Source organism: Canis lupus, chromosome 34 (assembly GCF_048164855.1).
Source record: "Canis lupus baileyi chromosome 34, mCanLup2.hap1, whole genome shotgun sequence".
Lineage (NCBI taxonomy): Eukaryota > Metazoa > Chordata > Mammalia > Carnivora > Canidae > Canis > Canis lupus.
This window is the reverse complement of record NC_132871.1, coordinates 2,109,303-2,128,937: the sequence shown is the minus strand read 5'-3', so window position 1 is coordinate 2,128,937 and position 19,635 is coordinate 2,109,303. Positions and strand designations below refer to the sequence as shown.

At 41.7% G+C, this 19,635-nt stretch overlaps 1 long non-coding RNA gene across 5 annotated transcripts in view; it reads right to left on the bottom strand.

Moving 5' to 3' along the window:
* LOC140624082 (uncharacterized) overlaps positions 1–19,621 on the bottom strand; it is a 55,396-nt gene extending 35,775 nt beyond the window's left edge. For 3 of the 5 annotated variants that reach the window (XR_012023616.1, XR_012023617.1, XR_012023620.1), the window contains exons 1-3: positions 17,621–19,475; positions 13,780–13,906; positions 8,993–9,084 (exon numbers count right to left, since the gene is read on the bottom strand). This is a non-coding gene — a long non-coding RNA (uncharacterized lncRNA). Of the gene's footprint in view, positions 1–8,992; positions 9,085–12,590; positions 12,725–12,837; positions 12,970–13,779; positions 13,907–17,620; positions 19,476–19,570 lie in introns of those variants that run through there. The other 2 variants (XR_012023618.1, XR_012023619.1) reach the window with 2 other exon arrangements.
* Positions 19,622–19,635: the final 14 nt, after the last annotated feature.

The following is a 19,635-nucleotide window of genomic DNA, read 5'->3' as shown; positions in this document are numbered from 1 at the left end:
CATGGAAATAGGAATAAATACCAGAAAGCGGTATGAAGTCTAATACAAACCTGTCCACAGAGCTGTGCTGCTGCGTAAATTGTGGTAGCCCCCACCTCAGAGCTAGTTTAAATTTAAAGCAGAGACACCTTCTTTTTCTTCATCACTGAGTGCTGGTTGGGCACTTGAGGTCACTGGATTTCTCCTGTTGGATGCAAATATGTGCTCCTTAGGAGAAACCCAGGGTAGGTGGGGAGGTGAAACCAATCGGGAGGACGTGGGGCCTACAGAGAGGCCTCTGAACGGAAGGTCCAAGGATTTGGAAGCTCATCTGGCATCAGCGACCTTTCCCTCCGCTGCCTTGAACTCCCAAAGGTTGTAGCTCAGTCTCGACCCGCACTTCTTCCAGCTGCAGGCGAGCGCACAGGACGGTGGCCCGGGGAGAGGACTCTGGCCCGGAGCCTCCCCGACGACTAAGCCTCTCCAGCCCACTTACTGTTCATCGGACTCCCCATAATCTTTCTATATTCTCGAGCCTGTGCACACACACGCTTTGCTTTTCCTGGGATGAATTTGCCACCGCTCCTGCGCCCGCCAAAAGGTCACCTGTCCTGAGACTCTTTCCCATCACCTTGAGTTGACCTCCTGAAGAGCTTCCGAGTTGTTCTTTCCAGTTCGTTTCTTTTGTTCCATGAGGCCAATGAGCAGAACAAGTACGACGACGTTGGGTGGCAATCTTGTGATTTATTGTCTCCACTGATTTCATCAGAGTCCGTGAGTGAAGATACAGGCTTGCAAAAAAAGTTCTCAGGTACGTAGGTTTAGATACACACACTCATACCAAAAAATAGAAGCTCCTCTCTTCCTTGCCTTCTTTCACCTCTTGCCCTGAGATGGTGTTAGACCCACTCCGCGGTGTCTCCCATTTGCGTGTTATTAAAATACATGGACTTATCCATCCCTTTCTTGTCATAGCTCCCCAGTGTCTGCTGGTTTCAGGCCAATGGATCTGTTTTTCCCACTATCTCTGTTTTTCGGCTTTTTTATAAGAGACTTTTATAATTTTTATAAGAGACTTTCCTTTCTTGAATTACTTTTTACTATGTCAACACGTTTCCGAATACAAGAACACCTGCTTTCGTATCCTATTACATTTCTTGTCACCCTAAGATAGAGATCATTGTTCCTGGCACCAGAGTTTTCAGAACACTTTGCAGACTTCTGTTACAGAATAGACCCTACAGTAGAGTAATGACCTCACGTCTACACTGTCGAGGCCAATGGCAGGCTGCCCCATGATGGGCCACTTGGGCGCGAAGATTATTTTCAGTTAAAAAGTAATCGAAACCCAGCAAATTAAATTAAATTAAATTAAATAATTAAAAAATAAAATAAAATTATAAAATAAATAAAATAAAATAAAATAATAAAATAAAATATAAAATAAATAAAATAAAATAAAATAAAATAGAAACCCAGTATACTCAGGAAAAGCTCTTTATCTCCCCTTCAACTGTCTTAATCCCTAAAAAAGCAAGAAAACAGTAAAAGTATACTATCTAATTTATCTTAATTAAAACATTGAAGACAAACATTATCACTAATGGTAAACTGGTAAACTTCTTATCCATCTGCAATAAGCTGATGTGTTAGACGGCTGACCCAATGGAGATGGGGGAAGGAGAGGACTATGTGTGAGGAGGTCACAAGAGTTTGGGTCTACCCCTCCCCTCACCCGTAGTGTGAGGAGGAGGGCTTTCCTCTGGGTGAAGCTGATGTTGTAGATTTGTAGAAAAAGAAGAAAGTGGGAGGAGGTAAAAAGAAGAATGTAGTTCACGAGAAAGAAAAAAAATAAAAAATAAAAATACATCCCAGTTTTCCACATTGAAGGTCATGAATACCCTTGAGGTGTTTTGGTTAGCTTCACTTCTCATTACTGGTGATATTTACTTTGATAATTATAGTGTAGAAAGGTTTTTAAAAGTGAACATTTCTCAACTCCTATATTTATCTGAGTTATCTCTGTATGAGGTTAGCTATTGTTTGAGCCTGTCTCAGCCAAGTTTATTGGCAATTGGAGTGTATTTGCCAACAACTTAAGGAGCACTCATTTTAAACTAAAGTACACCCCAATCCTTAGATGCAATCCTGCCTCATGGTTCATAAAGCCGAATCAATAGAATCATTCAAATCCAAGGTTAACTCTTATCTTGGAATCAAGCTCATTTCTATTGATTAAACTTTTTTTTGCCTTATTATAAAGAACAAAAGGACCTTGGGCAGGCTGTAGGAGGAAAAGCACCATAAACAACCTATTTATGATCCTTTGAAACACCAATTAATCCATATGATTTTTACTTCCATCTTCATTCCAATATACTAAGGTATCTTCTTATTATATACAAATTATTTTTCCTGATTGATAAAAAGCTGTTCAAATGCCAACGATTACTAGTGCTTTCTCAAAATATTGAGGGAATAAGAAGAATGGGACTAAATCAGATCTATCACACGTGAAAGAGTCACAGAGGTCTCTTTAAAATGGAGAAGAAAAAAGTGTGTTTTGTTGGTGCTTATTTCTAAGAATTAATCTCTTTTTAAGGACTAATTTACACTAGACTTGTAATTGGCTGTAAAAAAGTACTTGATATTTTTATTTTCTCTGCTTTTCCCTTAAGGACATCTCAATAACCTTTTTTTTTTTTTTTTTTTTTTTTGTCAATGACGACAAAAACAAATGCGCAGTAATTGTAAGGATAAAAGATTTATGGAGCAAAACTAAAGTTTTCCAGAGGAGAAGGAATTTTGGCTCAAGTTGGTAACAAGACTGCAACTATTGCTTTATTTATTTATTGCAGTTTATAGCCTGCCCGCCTGCCCGCCTGCCCTACAAATTTCAGGCATGCTAGCTCCCAAAATTACACAAGCCAACTCCTTATAATAAATACACACACACTCACACACACATTTCTTTGGAGAACTCTCACTGACATAGTCAGCATATACTGTATTTCCAACTATAAACACATTTGCAAGAAATGTCAAATTCCATTATTTCTTATAAATCAAATTAATTCTATCTCCAAGTCCCCATCCCATGAACTAGCAGGAAGTTCTTCCTAGGTCCTTAAGAGTCACAAGCATCCTCTCATCTTCCTTTGCTGTATTCCCCTGTGATGTCTTCCAAGGTCACTTGGTTCCTGAAGGCAGACAACTCTGCTCATTCCATGTCAATCGTGAGCTCTGGAATCTTTGTCCAAGCTGGGAGTCCCATTGCCATGGACCGGGTCTCTCTAGAAGCACCACACAGTGACTCTCCTCAGACGTCTTGCCAGTTCTTGAGGGTACCACCAGGGACTAGACTGTGGATCATGGAGAGTGGGTTGATCACCTGACAGCGCCACCCACATGCCCCCATAGCCACTCATTTTAAAGTAAAAATAGGGGTGCCTAGGTGGCTCCATAGCGTAAGTGGCTCACTCTTGGTTTTGGCTCAGGTTGTGAGCAGAGGCAGAGGGAGAGAGAGACTCCCCAAGAAAATCCCCCGCTCAGTGTGGTGCCTCACTGGGGCAGGGTGGGGCTAGATCCTAGGACCCTCAGATCACTCTTGATTTCAGCTCAGGTCCTCCTCTCAGGTTTGTAGGATCAAGTCCTATGTCAGGCTCCTCACTCAGCGTGGAGTCTGCTTGACATTGTCTCTCTACTTCTCCCTTGGCCCCCTCTCTGCTCTCTCTCTCTCTCTCTCTCTCTCTCCCTCTCAAATAAATAAGTAAATCTTTAAAAAGTAAATCAAATAAAACAACAATACACGTCTTATGTGTTAACATAAATAACATATTTTTATTAAAAATAATATTTTCCAGACAAAAAATTCATAGAAAGAGTAGTATCTTTGCAAATTCCTTTAACATCTATCAATAGGAGATGCTTGGGTATTCATATCTGCTTTATGATTAAAATATATGATGAAAATCCATCTCATACAGATATTCTGCTAGAAAAGAGAAGAAACTGTAATATTTTTAAAAATCATTGGGAGAAACATTATTTGATAATACACCATGACTCAACAAATGGTAGTTTTTTTAAAAGGTCAGTTACAATGTGAAATCAAGCTATGTCAATCAATCTTCTTACTCTGTTACATTAAAATGACACACCTTGCATTTTTAATGGGTATTTTACGCACATATGATCTTGTTAATTCATGTGCTGTTCTTTTGAAGTACATCAGTTCAATTAGTTATATAAATTTTCCAAATGCTTATTTTATTTTAGTTTGTATTTTAATTCCAGTTAGTTGACACACAGTGTACCATTAGTTTCAGGTGTAGAATCTGGTGACTCATCCCTTACAACACCCAGTCCTTATCACAAGTGCCCCCCTCAATGCCCATCACTCATCCAGCCCATCCCTCCCCTCACCTCCCCTACACACCCCTCCATTTGTTCTCTGTAGCTGAGTCTCTTATGGTTTGCTTCCCTCTCCATTTTTATCTTATTTTTCCTTCCCTTCCTCTTGTTCATCTGTTTTATTTCTTAAATTCCACGTATGAGTGAAATCATGTTGTCTTTCTCTGTTTTATTTGATTTAGCATAATACCCTCTAGCTCCACCCATATCATTGCACATGGCAGGATTTCATTCTTTTTAATGACTGAGTAATATTCCATTGTGTGTATAAACCGCCTCTTCTTCATCCATTCATCAGTAGATGGACGTTTGGGCTCTTTCCGTAATTTGGCTGTTGGTAATAATGCTGCAGTAAGCATTGGAGTGCAGGTATCCCTTCAAATCAGTATTTTTGTCTCCTAAACACCTCGTAGTATGATTGCTGGATCATAGGGTAGCTCTATTTTCAACTTTTTGAGGAACCTCCACACTGTTTTCCAGAGTGGCTGCACCACCAGCTTGCATTCCCACCAATACTGTATGAGCGATCCCCTTTCTCCACATCCTCTCCAACATCTGTTGTTTCCTATGTTGTTAATTGTAGCCATTCTGACAGGTGTGAGGTGACATCTCACTATGGTTTTGATTTGCATTTCCCTGATGATGAGTGATGTTGAGCCTCTTTGCATGTGTCTATTACCTGTCCCAATGTCTTCTTTGGAAAAATGTTTATTCATGTCTTCTGCCCATTTTTTAACTGGGTTATTTGGTTTTCAGGTGTTGAGTTTGACAAGGTCTTTATAGATTTTGGATACTGATCCTTCATAATATGCATCATTTGCATATATCTTCTCTCATTCCAAAGGTTGCCTTTTAGTTTTGTTGATTGTTTCCTTCACTGTGCAGATGCTGTTTGTCTTGGTGAAGTCTCAATAATTTATTTTTGCTTTTGTTTCCCTTGCCGCGGGAGACATATCTAGAAAGAAGTTGCTACAGCCCATGTCAAAGAGGTTACTGCCTGTGTTCTCCAGAATTTTGATGGTTTCCTATCTCACATTTATGTTTTCCACCAATTTTGATTTATTTTTGTCTGTAGTGTAAGAGAGTGGTCCAGTTTCATTCTTTTGCATGTTGCTGTCCAGTTTTCCCAGCATCATTTGTTGAAGAGAGTGTCTTTTTTCCACTGGCTATTCTTTCCTGCCTTGTTGAAGATGGGGTGACCATAAAGTTGTGGGTCCATTTCTGGGTTCTCTGTTCTGTTCCATTGATCTCTGTGTCTGTTTTTGTGCCAGGACCACACTGTCTTGATGATCACAGCTCTGTAGTACAGCTTAAAGCCAGGCATTGTGATGCCCCCAGGTTTGCTTTTGTTTTTCAAGATTGCTTTGGCTCTTCGGGTCTTTGGTTCCATACAAATTTAGGATTGTTTGTTCTAGCTCTGTGAAACATGCTGGTGGTACTTTGGTAGGGATTGCACTGAATGTGTAGATTGTTTTGGGTCATATAGACATTCTAACAGTATTTGTTCTTCCAATCCACGAGCACGGAATGTTTCTCCAATTCTTTGTGTCATCCTCAGTGTTTTTCATCAGTGTTTCATAGTTTTCAGAGTACAGATCTTTTACCTCTTTGTGAGGTTTACTCCTAGGTACCCTATGAGTTTTGGTGTGATTGTAAATGGGATCCATTCCTTGGTTTCTCTTTCTGCTACTTCATTATTGGTGTATAGAAATGCCACAGAGTTCTATACATTGATTTTGTACCCTCTGGCTTTACTAAATTCCTGTTATCAGTTCTAGAAAATTTTTTTGGTGGAGTCTTCCAGGTTTTCTACATGGAGTATCATGTCGTCTGCAAATAGTGATAGTTTGACTTCTTCCTTGCTGATTTGGATGCTTTTTCTTTCTTTTACTTTTTGATTGCTGTAGCTAGGGCTTCCAGTACTATGTTAAATAACAGTGTTGAGAGTGGACGTCCCTGTCTTGTTTCTGACCTTAAAAAAAAAAGCTCTCAGGTTTTCCCCATTCAGGATGACATTAGCTATGGGTCTCTTCTATATAGCCCTTATTATATTGAGGTATGTTCCCTCCAAACCATTGTTGAGGTTTTTTTTTTTATCAAAAATGGATGCTATACTTTGTCAAATGCTTTTTCTGCATCTATTGAGAGGATCATACGGTTCTCGTCCTCTCTTATTAATGTGATGTATGTTGATTGATGTGCAAATATTGAACCACCCTTGCAGCCCAGGAATAAATCCCACGCGATTGTGGTGAATATTTCTTTTAATGCACCATTGGGTTTTATTTCCTGGTATTTTGTTGAGAATTTCTGCATCTTGTTCATCAGGGATATTACCCTGTAGTTCTCCTTTTTGGTGGAGTCTTTGTCCAGTTTTGGGATCAAGGTAATGCTGGCCTCATAGTATGACTTTGGAAGTTTTCCTTCCTTTTCTATATTTTGGAATAGTTTGAGAAGAGTAGGTATAAACCCTTCTTAAAAGTTTGGTGGAATTCTCCTGGGAAGCCATCCACCCTGGACTTTTGTTTGTTGGGAGATTTTTGATTACTGCTTCCATTTCTTTGTTGGTTATAGGTCTGCTCAAATTTTCTATTTCTTTCCTATTCAGCTTTAGTAGTTTATATGTTTTTAGGAATGTATCCATTTCTTCCAGATTGCCCAATTTGTATATAATTTTTAATAATATCCTCTTATCATACTGTTTGTATTTCTATGGTGTTGGTTGTGATCTCTCCTCTTTCATTAATTATTTTATTTGGGTACTTTCTCTTTTCTTTTTAATGAGCCTGGCTAGGGGCTTACCAATTATATTAATTTTTTCAAAGAAGCCGCTCCTGATTTCATTGATCTATTCTATTGGGTATTTGTTTGTTTGTCTCTGTATCATTTATTTTTGCTCTAATTTTTATTATTTCCCTTCTGCTGGCTTTAGGCTTCATTTGTTGTTCTTTTTCTAGGTCCTTTAGGTGTAAGGTTCGTGTATTGAGATTTTTCTTGTTGGTTATTTCTTTCAATATTAAGGGATTTACTAAACTGAAATCAGAAAAATTGACTACCAGGGTAATACACAAGTATTTTTGTAAGAAATTAAACTCCATGAACAGAGAGATATGTGATTTTCTAAGTTAGTTTAAAAGCACCAAATGATGGGATCCCTGGGTGGCGCAGTGGTTTGGCACCTGCCTTTGGCCTAGGGCACAATCCTGGAGACCCAGGATCGAATCCTACATTGGGCTCCCGGTGCACAGAGCCTGCTTCTCCCTCTGCCTATGTCTCTGTCTCTCTCTCTCTCTCTGTCTCTCTCTCTCTCTCTCTCTGTGACTATCATAAATAAATAAAAATTAAAAATAAATAAAAGCACCAAATGAGGGACACTTGGGTGGCTCAGGGGTTGAGCGTCTGCCTTCGGCTCAGGTTGTGATCACAGGGTCCGAGGATCGAGTCCCGCATCAGGCTTCCTGCAGGGAGACTGCTTCTCCCTTTGCCTGCATCTCTGCCTCTCTGTGTCTCTCATGAACAAATAAAATCTTTAAAAAAAAAAAAAAGCACAAAATAAAAATTAGATTTATAATTTAATCATTTTTGAAAACCAACTTCACCAAGATAAAGCACAGTATGTGGGGGTTCTCAATGAACGCCGGTTGAACTGAAAACTGAGGACCAGCAAAACCTGTGCTGCCTAATTACTTAAGAGCCTAGACTTTGAAGAAGAGGGTTTCTGGATCTTTGACTTAAACAAGTGACTCTAGACAACTCATATGTTTTATATAAGCCTAAATTTCTTACTTGAAAACTATATCTTTAAAAACAGATTTTTTATTAGCTCATACTAGGTAATGTAAGTAAAAGTATTCTGCAAGTGCTTAGAACAGTGTACAATTCTTACAGCTATCCAAGCAGGGCTATCAGACCACAAGCACCAAGACTAATTTTCAAATTACAGCAACTTAAAAACCCACTTTCCATTTAACTGGCAAAAAAAAGTGATTTTTATTTTTAGCCTTGACATATGGCAATGAAACGCGAATTACACATTGAATTCACATGTAAATGTCCAAACATTTCCGTATTTTTTAATATATTTTTTAATATTCCATTTGGAGGATCAGTTGCATTTTCATAGGAAATTAATAACTTGATCAAAGCCATGAAATAAAGCTTGCATTTATTGTGTCTTCTGTCACATAATGGCCTTTTCAAACCTGTATGTGCTCACCTACCTTTGCCTCTCAATACAGAAAGGGGACCATTTACTGAAGGAGACCATGTGCTCCGTGTATCTTTGTGTTTCGTTTGCACTTGACATTTGAATTAATATGTCCCAATTCTCCCTCCAATTTACTTGAGCGTTTATTGTAGTCGGTTTAGAAAAAAAAAAAAAAAAACCTGCAGGTAAATCAGACAATAAACTGATTTACTAAGCCATTCGTCGTCAGTAACGAGTAGGAGTCAGAGAGCGGCACAGACAACTGGGCCGTGGCCTTCAGTAAGCCAGCAGAGAGTCAATCAGCTCGTCCTTCGTGGGCCCTACTCTGCGACTGGCATGTTCCTCCTCTAATGGAAGTTACATAACATACTCCATTTAAAGAAAAACCCTTACCTCACAAGAACATACAGGAAAGGACGTATTTTAAACACATGAAGAACACCAAGGAGCATGATTTTCTCCAGCAGTCCTCAACAGTAGCCGAGCTGGAGGGAAAGAGAGAGATCAAGGAGGAGAGACTGAGCAGGAATGGGTACAGACTGCTTCCCAGGGAGGCCGTAAGTCACCTGCCGCTCCCCCCTGCTCTCCTTACTTTTCGCCAATGGCTTTTAAATAGACTACGGGGGGGGGGGGGGGGTGACCTAACTTGTTTTTACCTTTCCCTCCAAATACCTTTATTTGTATCCACCCATACTGCATTTCCTCTTATTTTATAAAGACTAGTATTTTCCCAACCTTTCCAAGGAAAGCATTTCTTCCTATGTTTTCTGTGAAATCGTATTCAGCCTCCTTGATGCTAATTCACCTATAATTGCTACAGCTAGGGGCACCTGGGTGCCTCCTCGTCAGTGAAGTGTCTGACCAGCTTGGGTCACGATCTCAGGGTCTTGGGGTCAAGTCCCACATCGAGGCCCACATAGGGCTCCCCACCCAGTGGAGAGTATCCTAGTCCCTCTCCTTCTGCGCTTCCCCCTGCTTGTGCTATCAAATAAAATGTTTTAAAAAATAAGATAATTGCTGCATCTAGGCTATCTTTGACCTCTCAATCTACCCATTCAAGCTTCCCCACTACCTTGGACAGATCTTTCCTTGTTTTTGTCATTCCCTCAATCTTCATTTTTTTCTTTTACTGCCAATAACCTTCGGATGTCATTTATATTCATTATTTCCATCTTCTAACTGATGTTTCTGTGTGGCATGCATTACCATAAACTTTACTAAAATGCACCTCACTTAGATCAATGCCCTCCTAACCAGAACCAAAGGTCCTTTCCAATCATAGTACTTTCACCTATTACATTAGACACAACCCCTCCTCCTAAAAACTCTCCTCTTGGTTTTCTCAATGCTGTTCTTTCCTTGTTTTCCTCCCACCTCTCTGACAACTCCTTGTCCTTCTTTCTTCAATGTTTTCGTGTTAGTTATCTATTCCTGTGTAACAAATCTCCCCTAAAACTTAGAAGCTCCAAACAACAAACACCCATAAACTCCAAGTGTCAGGAGCTCAGGAGCAGCTTGGGGCAGTGGGACAGGGGCATTCTGGCTCAGGCCCTGTGATGAGGTGCAGTTAAGACGTTGACTGGGGCTACAGTCATCCGAAGGACTGAGTGGGGCTGGAGGGTCCTTTTCCATGATACTTCATCCACGTGGCTGTTGGCAGAAGTCCTCAGTTCCTCTCCAGATTTTTACAGAGCTCTCCATTCCTCACTGGCTGTTTGCGACAGGCCTCGGCCCTTGCTACACGGGTGTTTCTGTAGGCTGCCTGTAGGCTGCCTGGGTGTCTTCACGTCGTGGCAGATGAATTTCCCCAGGTCAAGCAGAGACCCATAGGCACACAGACGGAGAAGCTGCAATATGGTTTATACCCTAGTCTCTAAAGTTGCACACTGACATTTTCCTTCTGTGCGGGGTGGGGGTGCGGGGAGCAGCAAAGCGAGCCTTATTGAGAGACAGCAGTGATAGCACAAAGCTCCCGAGGAGGTGGGGACCTGAGCCGGTCGCCCGCTGCTTTTATTTTCACTCTGTTGGAAGTAAGCTGATAAGCTCAGCTCAACCCTCAGGGAGAGAGGCGTTAGGCTCGACCTCTTGGAAAGAATCGGTTCATTTGTGGACGTGTTCTTATATGACCGCAGACTTGAACGTTGCATTCCTTGACTGTTACTGCTCCTTAGGGCCCTCACCTCAGTCCTCTTATCTTCTCACTTCATTCACCCTTCTCAGTGATCTCAACTATTCCCACGGTTCCGAATGCCATCTATATTGTTCGCTATATTTGTCTGTATTGAATCTCAAGTCATTATTTGAGATTCGTTATTCTAGTTCTGACCTTTCTTCCAGAACTCATGTTTGCATTGCCCACTGCCTGTCATACATCACCAGAAAGCCAATTCAGCTCAACCAAAACCCAATGCCTGCTTTCCTCTATCCTGGCTTCCAGTTCAGCTCTTTCTTCTAGATCTTCGCCCCAGTTTTCCAAGATGGAAAACATGAAATTATCCTCGATTCCTACCTCTCCTCTCCTCTCGTAGCCTTTGATATAGATTTATCCTCATTGTTGGTACCTCCTAAATAACTCTCCATTTATCTCCTCTCTTCATCATCGCTCTCTCTGTAGAGGCTGTCATCATTTCTCCCTAAGACTACTACAGTAGCCTAATAATTGATCTCTGTGTCTAGTCTCTTTTCTAATTTATCTTTTGTCTGATTTATCTTGGCTAAAATATATATCTGAGATCATATATCTCTATAAAAACCTTGAATGGCTCACTAATAACTTCAGCTTAAAGTCCAAGTCCTTTAAAATGATATATAAGGCCCTTTAAAATCTGACCCTAAAATGCTTTTAACTTCATCTCTTGTCACTGTCCCGTCTTAACACATCTTCACCTAATCACTGGCATTCTCCAAAAATGTCGTGTACTTTCACACGGTCATAAATTTGCACATGCTATCTTCTGGCGGAAATACCCACTCTCTCCACTCTGCTTGGCAAATTCATATTCAGAGTCCAAACAGCATCCCCTCTAAGCTCCTCTCTCTGACTTCCCCAGGTGAAAAGCCATTTTTACCACACAATCACCTCCTGCATATACTGATGCCATATCTTAGTCACCTATGTGTCATGGATGTTTTGGGGACTGCTTCAATTTTAGGTGTTTGTCTTTATTTCCTCATAAGAATATGAATAAATCTGTCCATGTTTCCCACGTTTTAATTCAGAAAATGTGACTGCTAGTGACACTACTTGTCCCCTCTGGGAATTACGGGATAACCTATTGTGGCAAGACACTTTCTCTTGTAGAATTTTTGGAACATAGGTAAATTTTATGTTGCAAACACTCATCATTAAAGAAGACAAAGAGTCATTTCAAGCCCAGACCACAAGTAAATACTTTAGTAACATTTACACTCTGCTCCACACTGCCCATTCCCCGTCCCCACAACCCCCAATACACCACTACAAATCCACACTTCAGGGGCACCTGGGGGCTCAGTGGTTGAGCATCTGCCTTCAGCCCAGGGCGTGACCCTGGAGACCCAGGGTCAAGTCCCACATCGGGCTCCCTGCAGGGAGCCCGCTTCTCCCTCTGCCTGTGTCTCTGCCTTTCTGTGTGTGTGTGTCTCATGAATAAATAAGTACAAATCTTAAAAACAAAAACAAAACAAAACAACAAATTCACATTTCATAACAAGCAGCTGAGGTGTCATCAGAACTCGAAGAAAGGAAGCCTACAAATGTGTCTCTAGACTTAATTAAAGATGTTTATCTTCAGAAATCTCACCTATTCATTTTGTCCTTTCCTTGCAGAATCTTGGCATTTAGTGACATATAGCACATCCTCATAATTACTGGAAAATTCCTCAGGTGGAACTGGATGCTCAAAACATCTTGACCCAGAGGCTTCTACTAAATTCATCTTCATAGATAAGATAAATACCAAAACGAAATACTCTTTTACAGAGCGAATCGGAAGGGACTCTCAGCTCTCACCTTAGTTCTCAGCCATCATTTGCTTTTTAAGAAAATGCATGGGTTGAGTTCCTTCTGAGACAGGTTGTGTTCGGTGCTATTAATCCAGTGGTAAACAAGAGACTTAGGATCCCTACTCCCATGAAGTCTACATTCTGGGGCAAGAGACACGCAATTACGAAATAGAGAAACAGAGGCACAAAGTAATTACAGATTGGGGCAACTGCGACTAAAGAAATGACGAGAGGTGAGACAGAGATTAACTCACGGAGAGGGAGTGAAGGATGGAAGCCCTTTGGATGGAACGGTTAACAGACAGGCGTTTGGGGGAACTGGCATCTCAACGGACACCTCTGAGATGAAAATGAGCCAGTCGCTTGCAGATTGGGGAGGATACACCCTGGGAAGGGAACAAGGACAACCATACCCTAAATACAGGACCCTAATCACAAAATGCAGGTTACCAGCAGATGGCAGTATCCATATATACAAAGAAAGAAGGGCCAAGACAGTCTAAAACGTCTATAAATAGCAGACCTTTAGGTCTTACGTTGGATGCCTGGGTACAAGTCATCCTAATTCTAAATGAGTGGCCGTATTTTTCAACCAACTCCGGACTCAAAATTACCCTGTTGACAATATCCTACCAGAAAGGTTCTTCTCCCTAAGCATCCCTGTCAGTTACCTCTTCGCACTTTCTTTGCTGAGCTTTTTCTGTATTTGCCTTTTTTAATGCTGTTCCCCTGTAATCCTAATGTTTTGTTCTGTATAATCCCCCTCACAGTTGTCCATCCCCATTGACGCCCCATATGTTCCAAAGTCTCTCCTGAGTTTCCAATATGCTGTATGTCAAATACCCACACGCCGCTGGGTTTCTCCACATGAAAGTCCTGCTGGTACCCGAAATTCAGTAAAACCCAAACTGGCTGTATTAGTCCCGGCCCTGCCCACACGCTCTGCACGGTACCGATACAACCCCCCTAACACCATCACTGATCGGTGGGCCCTGCTCGACACGCAGAAGTCCCCTCCTCACGTTCTGACTTCTTCCCCCTCAGCTCCCACCCCTAGTCACCCCATCTGCCACTTTTACACTCCTAATACTTCTTGGGGGAAGTTCCTTTAGAAAGTAATGCGTCAACACTAAATTGCTTACTTCTTTATGCTGTGACCTGGATTACACAGGAACGTAAACTAATTTTGTGCTTACTACGTGCCAGGCCCGCTGATGCACTGTATCACTTCATCCGTCCAGTAGCTTTATAAACTACGCACACTGGGATCATTTCTCTTTTATTTGTAAGGAAACCGAAGTTTAGAGGTGTTCAGCAATTTGCCTAGAATTACGTACAAAAGGAGAAGGGATCAGATTTAGCCCACATATTCCTGACTCTAAAATTTGATCTTTTAAACACTGTATCACAGAAGAGAAATTAACTTCCATAACAGAAAATCAAGCATTTAACTTGATAGTTCTTTCCAGGGACAAACTTAAGACCCGCTTCAAAGATGTTAGCATCCTGGGATAACTGGCACCAAATCCAGATACGTAGGTTATTCTAAAATGTGTTCAGGTAGCGAACATCTGGAGTTCTGGTGTTTTTTGGGCAATAACAAAAATACACATTTAATTTCACAAAAGCCGAGATTAGTTTTGAACAGAAGACTACATTTCATAGAATATCCTCATTATGTGCAATGTATATGAGACATTTTTAGTCACGTGAAGTATTTTATCCACTACTGCTTGGCTCCTCTCAGTTCATTTATTTGATGATCTGCTAACTAAGAATGTTAGTAATCTACTAACTTCTTAACAACACACATGAAGGAGAACGATTGAAATCGAAAATATGAGTTTTTGGCAATAGCTCAACCAAGAGATGTGGCCTAGAAATAAAGTAGTAAGGTAGGAAGGGCATAATTTTAAAAATATTTATTTATTTGTTTTAAAGATTTTATTTATTTGAGAGAGACAGTGAGCAAGAGTGGGGGAGAGGGAGGGGAAGCAGAAGCAGACTCCCTGCCGGGCAGGGAGCCCAACGTGGGGGTGGGGGGTGCTCCATCCCAGGACTCCAGGATCATGAGTTCAGCCAAAGGCAGACACCTAACCAACTGAGTGGTTAATCGACCCAGGTGGCTCCAAAAAATATTTAAAAGGTACAGTAATTAGGGGGCACATGGGTGGCATAGTCGGTTGAGCATCCCACTCTTGGTTTCAACTCAGGTCATGATCTCAGGTCATGGGATCGAGCCCCACATCACGCTCTGCACTCATTGAGTCTGCTTGAGGCTTTCTCCCCCTCTCCAGCTGCCCCTCCCTGCCCCAGGTCTTTCTCTCGTACTCTTTCTCTCAAACAAATAAAGCAAGCAAGAAAAAAATCAGAGTAATTCGGACTTGACTGGATTTGGAAGCTGAAGGAGAAATTGATGACTCATCAGTTTCTATTTAGGGTACCTAGATGAAAGGTAGACATTTCTGTTACATACATGAGGCTATTTATGAAAAACACAAGAGTGTAGAGTCTAGTGTGTGGGGTACAGAGGGGATAGGGAAAGTTGGCCTAAAATGGAGTATAAATTGAAATAACCAGATAAAAAATAGATATTATTGGGCTGAGGAAAGCAGAGAATCCTTAAGTATTGAATTCAAAGGGGCATGGGAAACCATCCGAAAGCTACTACTAGGGAAATGACATGATTGATGGGAAATGGTTTTAATTTCAATCAAGCAAAAAATATTTGGAAATTGTACATCTTGATATCTTGACAAATGCCATAATAACTATTACCAGAATGGCACCAAGCAACGTTTCAAATAGCAACAGATTAAGTCACCCACGTAAGTTACCATTTAAGAAAATTTTATGACAGTGTAGGTTGAAGTGAAGGTTTACAGAACTGAAACTCAAACTGACAAGTTAAAAGAGATTTTTTACATGCTCTGTTGAAACACTGGCAAATCTTTTGTGATAGTTTGTTATTTTGGAGAGAGAAAAAAATATGTCTTAAAAGAAACTGCCTACGTGTCACAAGTATTTTTGAAGAATCCAATATTTAAATCAAAACGCTTTCTAATGTGTACCGCCTCGACTCATAAAAATGCATCGGTGACTTCCATGACCAGGCTGCTCTTGTCTCCATGACGAGAACCTAGTTAGATGAGCCAGCAGTCCTGCCTCTGCTCACAACAGCAGCAGCCACAGCAGAGATGGGTCCTTCATCGGTCACGGGCTGTACTGGTTTGCTAGAGCTCCCGTAACAAAATACCACAGATGGGTGGCTTAGCCAACAGAAATTTATTTCCGTGTGATTCTGGAAACTAGAAATCCAAGAGGAGGTGCTAGTTTCTTCTGAAGCCTCTCTCCTGGGCTTACAGGCATCTTTCTTGCCGTGTCCTTCTGTGGTATTTCCTTTGAGTGTGGACATTTCTAATGTCTTTGTGTGTCCAAATTTCCTCATCTTATAAAGACACCAGTTAGGTTCACTTAGGGACAACCCTGATTGCCTCATTGTAACTTACTCGGCTCCTTAAAAGCTCTAGCTCCAAAAACAGTAACATTCGGAGGTACTGAGATTAGTGCTTTAACATGAATAAAGGGGGGCCCCACGTGTCCCACTACAGTCTTCGGTGGTCAATCACTAAAATCAAGCCTAACTTAAGTAAAAAGTGAATTTATTGGAATTACTGCTCGGGGCATTCAAGGAACCGTGGAAGTCTTAGTGAGTAAGAATCTTGGGGAGCCTAGAAAATCAGGCTAGGAAAACAAAAGCCACGAGATAATAGCAAAGAATGTTAATTAGTCCAGTGTGGATGCTGCCACTGGCTCCACCACTGAGCGTGTCATCTGTGTAATGCCCTTAAAAATCCCGGGACTCTTTGGGTCTTACCTCATTAAGAACAAAAGCTTTAGGCATAAGTGGGAGAGAACAGAAGAATCTGCCTGCCCTGCTCTCAATTGTGTATCTAGGATCTGACTGTGTGGGATATGGGAAGAGAAACTTGCCCCCATTTAGCTCGTAAAGTGCGAAGTTTAACATAATGGGTAACTTCTCTGTCTCTCTCACACACACAGGGACGGAGGACACTTGTTTGCTTTGTTTTGGATCCTGGATCTCCACCCCCTTTCTCTCTTTTCCCATTTTTACTGATATATGTAGGTAACATGTAACACTTTAAGTTGAAGGTATACAACATGATTTGATATATTGCAAAACTATTAGTACAATAAAGTCAGTTAACACATCCATCACCTCACATAGCCACTTCCTTTGTGTGTGTGAGAAAACTTTAAGATCCGTTCCCTTAGCGATTTTCAAGTAAACGATACAGTATCATTACCCATGACCAGGAAGGACCTTTGGATGTTGAGGAACAACAAGAAAATCTACTTGCACGCCTACTCTCCTATACTCTAGTGACTCAGGCTCAAAAAGTATATTGTCTTCTAAAGATGTGAAGTCTTGGGAAGGGTATCCAAGGCAGTGAATTCATAGCCTGTCCATCAAATCGGCCGGGTAGGTTTGGCTTTTTGTTTTTGTTGGTTTTTTTTTTTTTCTTTTTGTTGGGTTTTTGTTTTTGCTTTTAGCTCTTTAATGGTGGGCATTTATTTACTTCAGGCTTGGCCCTGGTCTCACTATTCCCTAACGTATTCCTCAACTTTATATCCTTGCCTTCTGGGCATTTGAATTCGGTAACCCCAGACTACAACTTTACACTTCACTTTGTGAGAATTTAGTTTGGATCATGAGGAAGTGGAGTAGAAGGTATGGGATTCCTCCTCCTGTTGTCACTGTGTATCAGAGATTTCAAACCAAAAGTACCTTTCAGAAAACAGTGAATTCAAGTAGTCAGACTTATTCCTAATCTAGAAGAAATGACTAATAAGAGAGAGAGAGCTATCAGAGAAGATATCATGTTTAGAAACGTTTATTTTCCACCTGACACCAAGAAGAATCTTTTTTCTTCTGCATAAATCACAACTTCAGGGCAGAAACAAAAGCAAATGTGAAAGGCAGAAGGTACTTAAAAATTGTGAACCTTGGGATACCTGGGTGGCTCAGCGGTTGATCACCTGCCTTTGGCTCAAGGTGTGATCCCGGAGTACCGGATCGAGTCCCACATCAGGCTCCTTGTGAGGAGCCTGCCTCTCTCTCTGCCTCTCTGTGTCTCTCATGAATAAACAAAATGTTAAAAACAAATTATGAACTTGGTCCTACTATTATAATTTATGAGACTCTAGATTCTTTATATTTTCCCCATATTTGTTACTTATTATTCATCAGATTCATACGAACGATTGCTAGTAAAATTCTTCAAAACACAAAGGGCCTAAAGGTGTATCCTTGAAAAAACTAAAAAATAATAACAATTAATTAATAAATAAATTAAGGCAACTACATCCCACCCTCTTAAAGGAGAGGATCCCAAACAATCAAATCGACTATAAAACTGAGTAAAGGGGTAAGCAGGCTGGTCCCTCTGTGCTCTAACAATCAATCAATCAATCAATCAATCAATCAATAAAAGACAGGGTAGGCCATCAACCTGGAAAAGGAGGCTGGTCCCTCTGTGCTCTAACAATAAATAAATAAAAAATAAAAAATAATAAATAATAAATAAATAAATAAATAAATAAATAAATAAATAAATAAATAAATGACAGGGTAGTCCATCAACCTGGAAGAGGAGTGCAGACGAACTCAATTTCCCGAGTGTGTATACAGACAGTCCCCGACCTGTTAAGGTCTGACTTACAATTTTTTGTCTTTACAAGGATACAAGTGACATGCATCCGGTAGAAACCACACTTCAGATCTTGAATTCTGACCTTTTCCCAGGATGCTGATCTATGATAAGATACGCTCTCCTGATGCTGGGCAGAAGCAGCAGCCACAGCTCCTGGGCAGCCACGTGATCTGGAGGGTAAACAACCAGCACACCCATGACCCTTCTCTATCTACCGCTCTGCTTTTCAGTACAACGTTCAAAAAACTGCAAGAGCTATTCGATACTTCACTATAAAAAAGGCTTTGCATTAGACGATCTTACCCAACTGTAAGCTAATGTGAGCGATCTGAGCATGTTTAAGGTAAGCTAGGCTAAGCTATGATGCTCAGCAGAGTAAATACATTAATTGCTGCTGGGGCTGCCAGTGATCCTTTGGGATGGGGATGGGGATGGGGATGATGATGATGATGGATGGGATGGGGATGAGGATGGGGATGATGATGGGGATGATGATGATGATGCGGATGATGGGGATGGGGATGATGATGATGGGTGGGGATGGGGATGATGATGGGGATGAGGATGATGGGGAGGGGGATGATGATGGGATGGGGATGATGATGATAGGTGGGGATGGGGATGATGGGGATGAGATGATAGGGATGATGATGATGGATGAGGATGGGGATGATGGGGATGGGGATGATGATGGAGCTAGGGATGATGATGATTGATGGGGATGATGGGGATGATGGATGGGGATGGGGATGATGGGGATGGGGATGATGGATGGGGATGGGGATGATGGGGATGGGGATGATGATGATGATGGGTGGGGATGGGAATGAGGGATGGGGATGGGGATGATGGGGATGGGGATGAAGTATGGGGATGACGATGAGGATGGAGATAGGGATGATGATGATGGATGAGGATGGGGATGATGGGGATGATGATGGAGATAGGGATGATGATGATAGATGGGGATGATGGGGATGGGGATGATGGATGGGGATGGGGATGAAGTATGGGGATGACGATGAGGATGGAGATAGGGATGATGATGATAGATGGGAGTGATGGGGATGGGGATGAGGGATGGGGATGCGGGCAGAAGCATTGCCCGTCCTCGGCGAGGAAGAGGGTGCAGGGAAGACCGCAGCGCAGCAGACGCCAGGCAGCTCGATGCCCCCCGCCCCAGCAGAGGTCCGCCCCGCACCGCCCAGGCCCGCCCCCGCCCCCGCCGCCTCCCAGGGCCCCGCCGCCGCACAGGACCGGCCGAGGACCCGCGACCTCACGCGCCGCGCCAAGCCCCTTTCCCACGCCCCTCCCCGC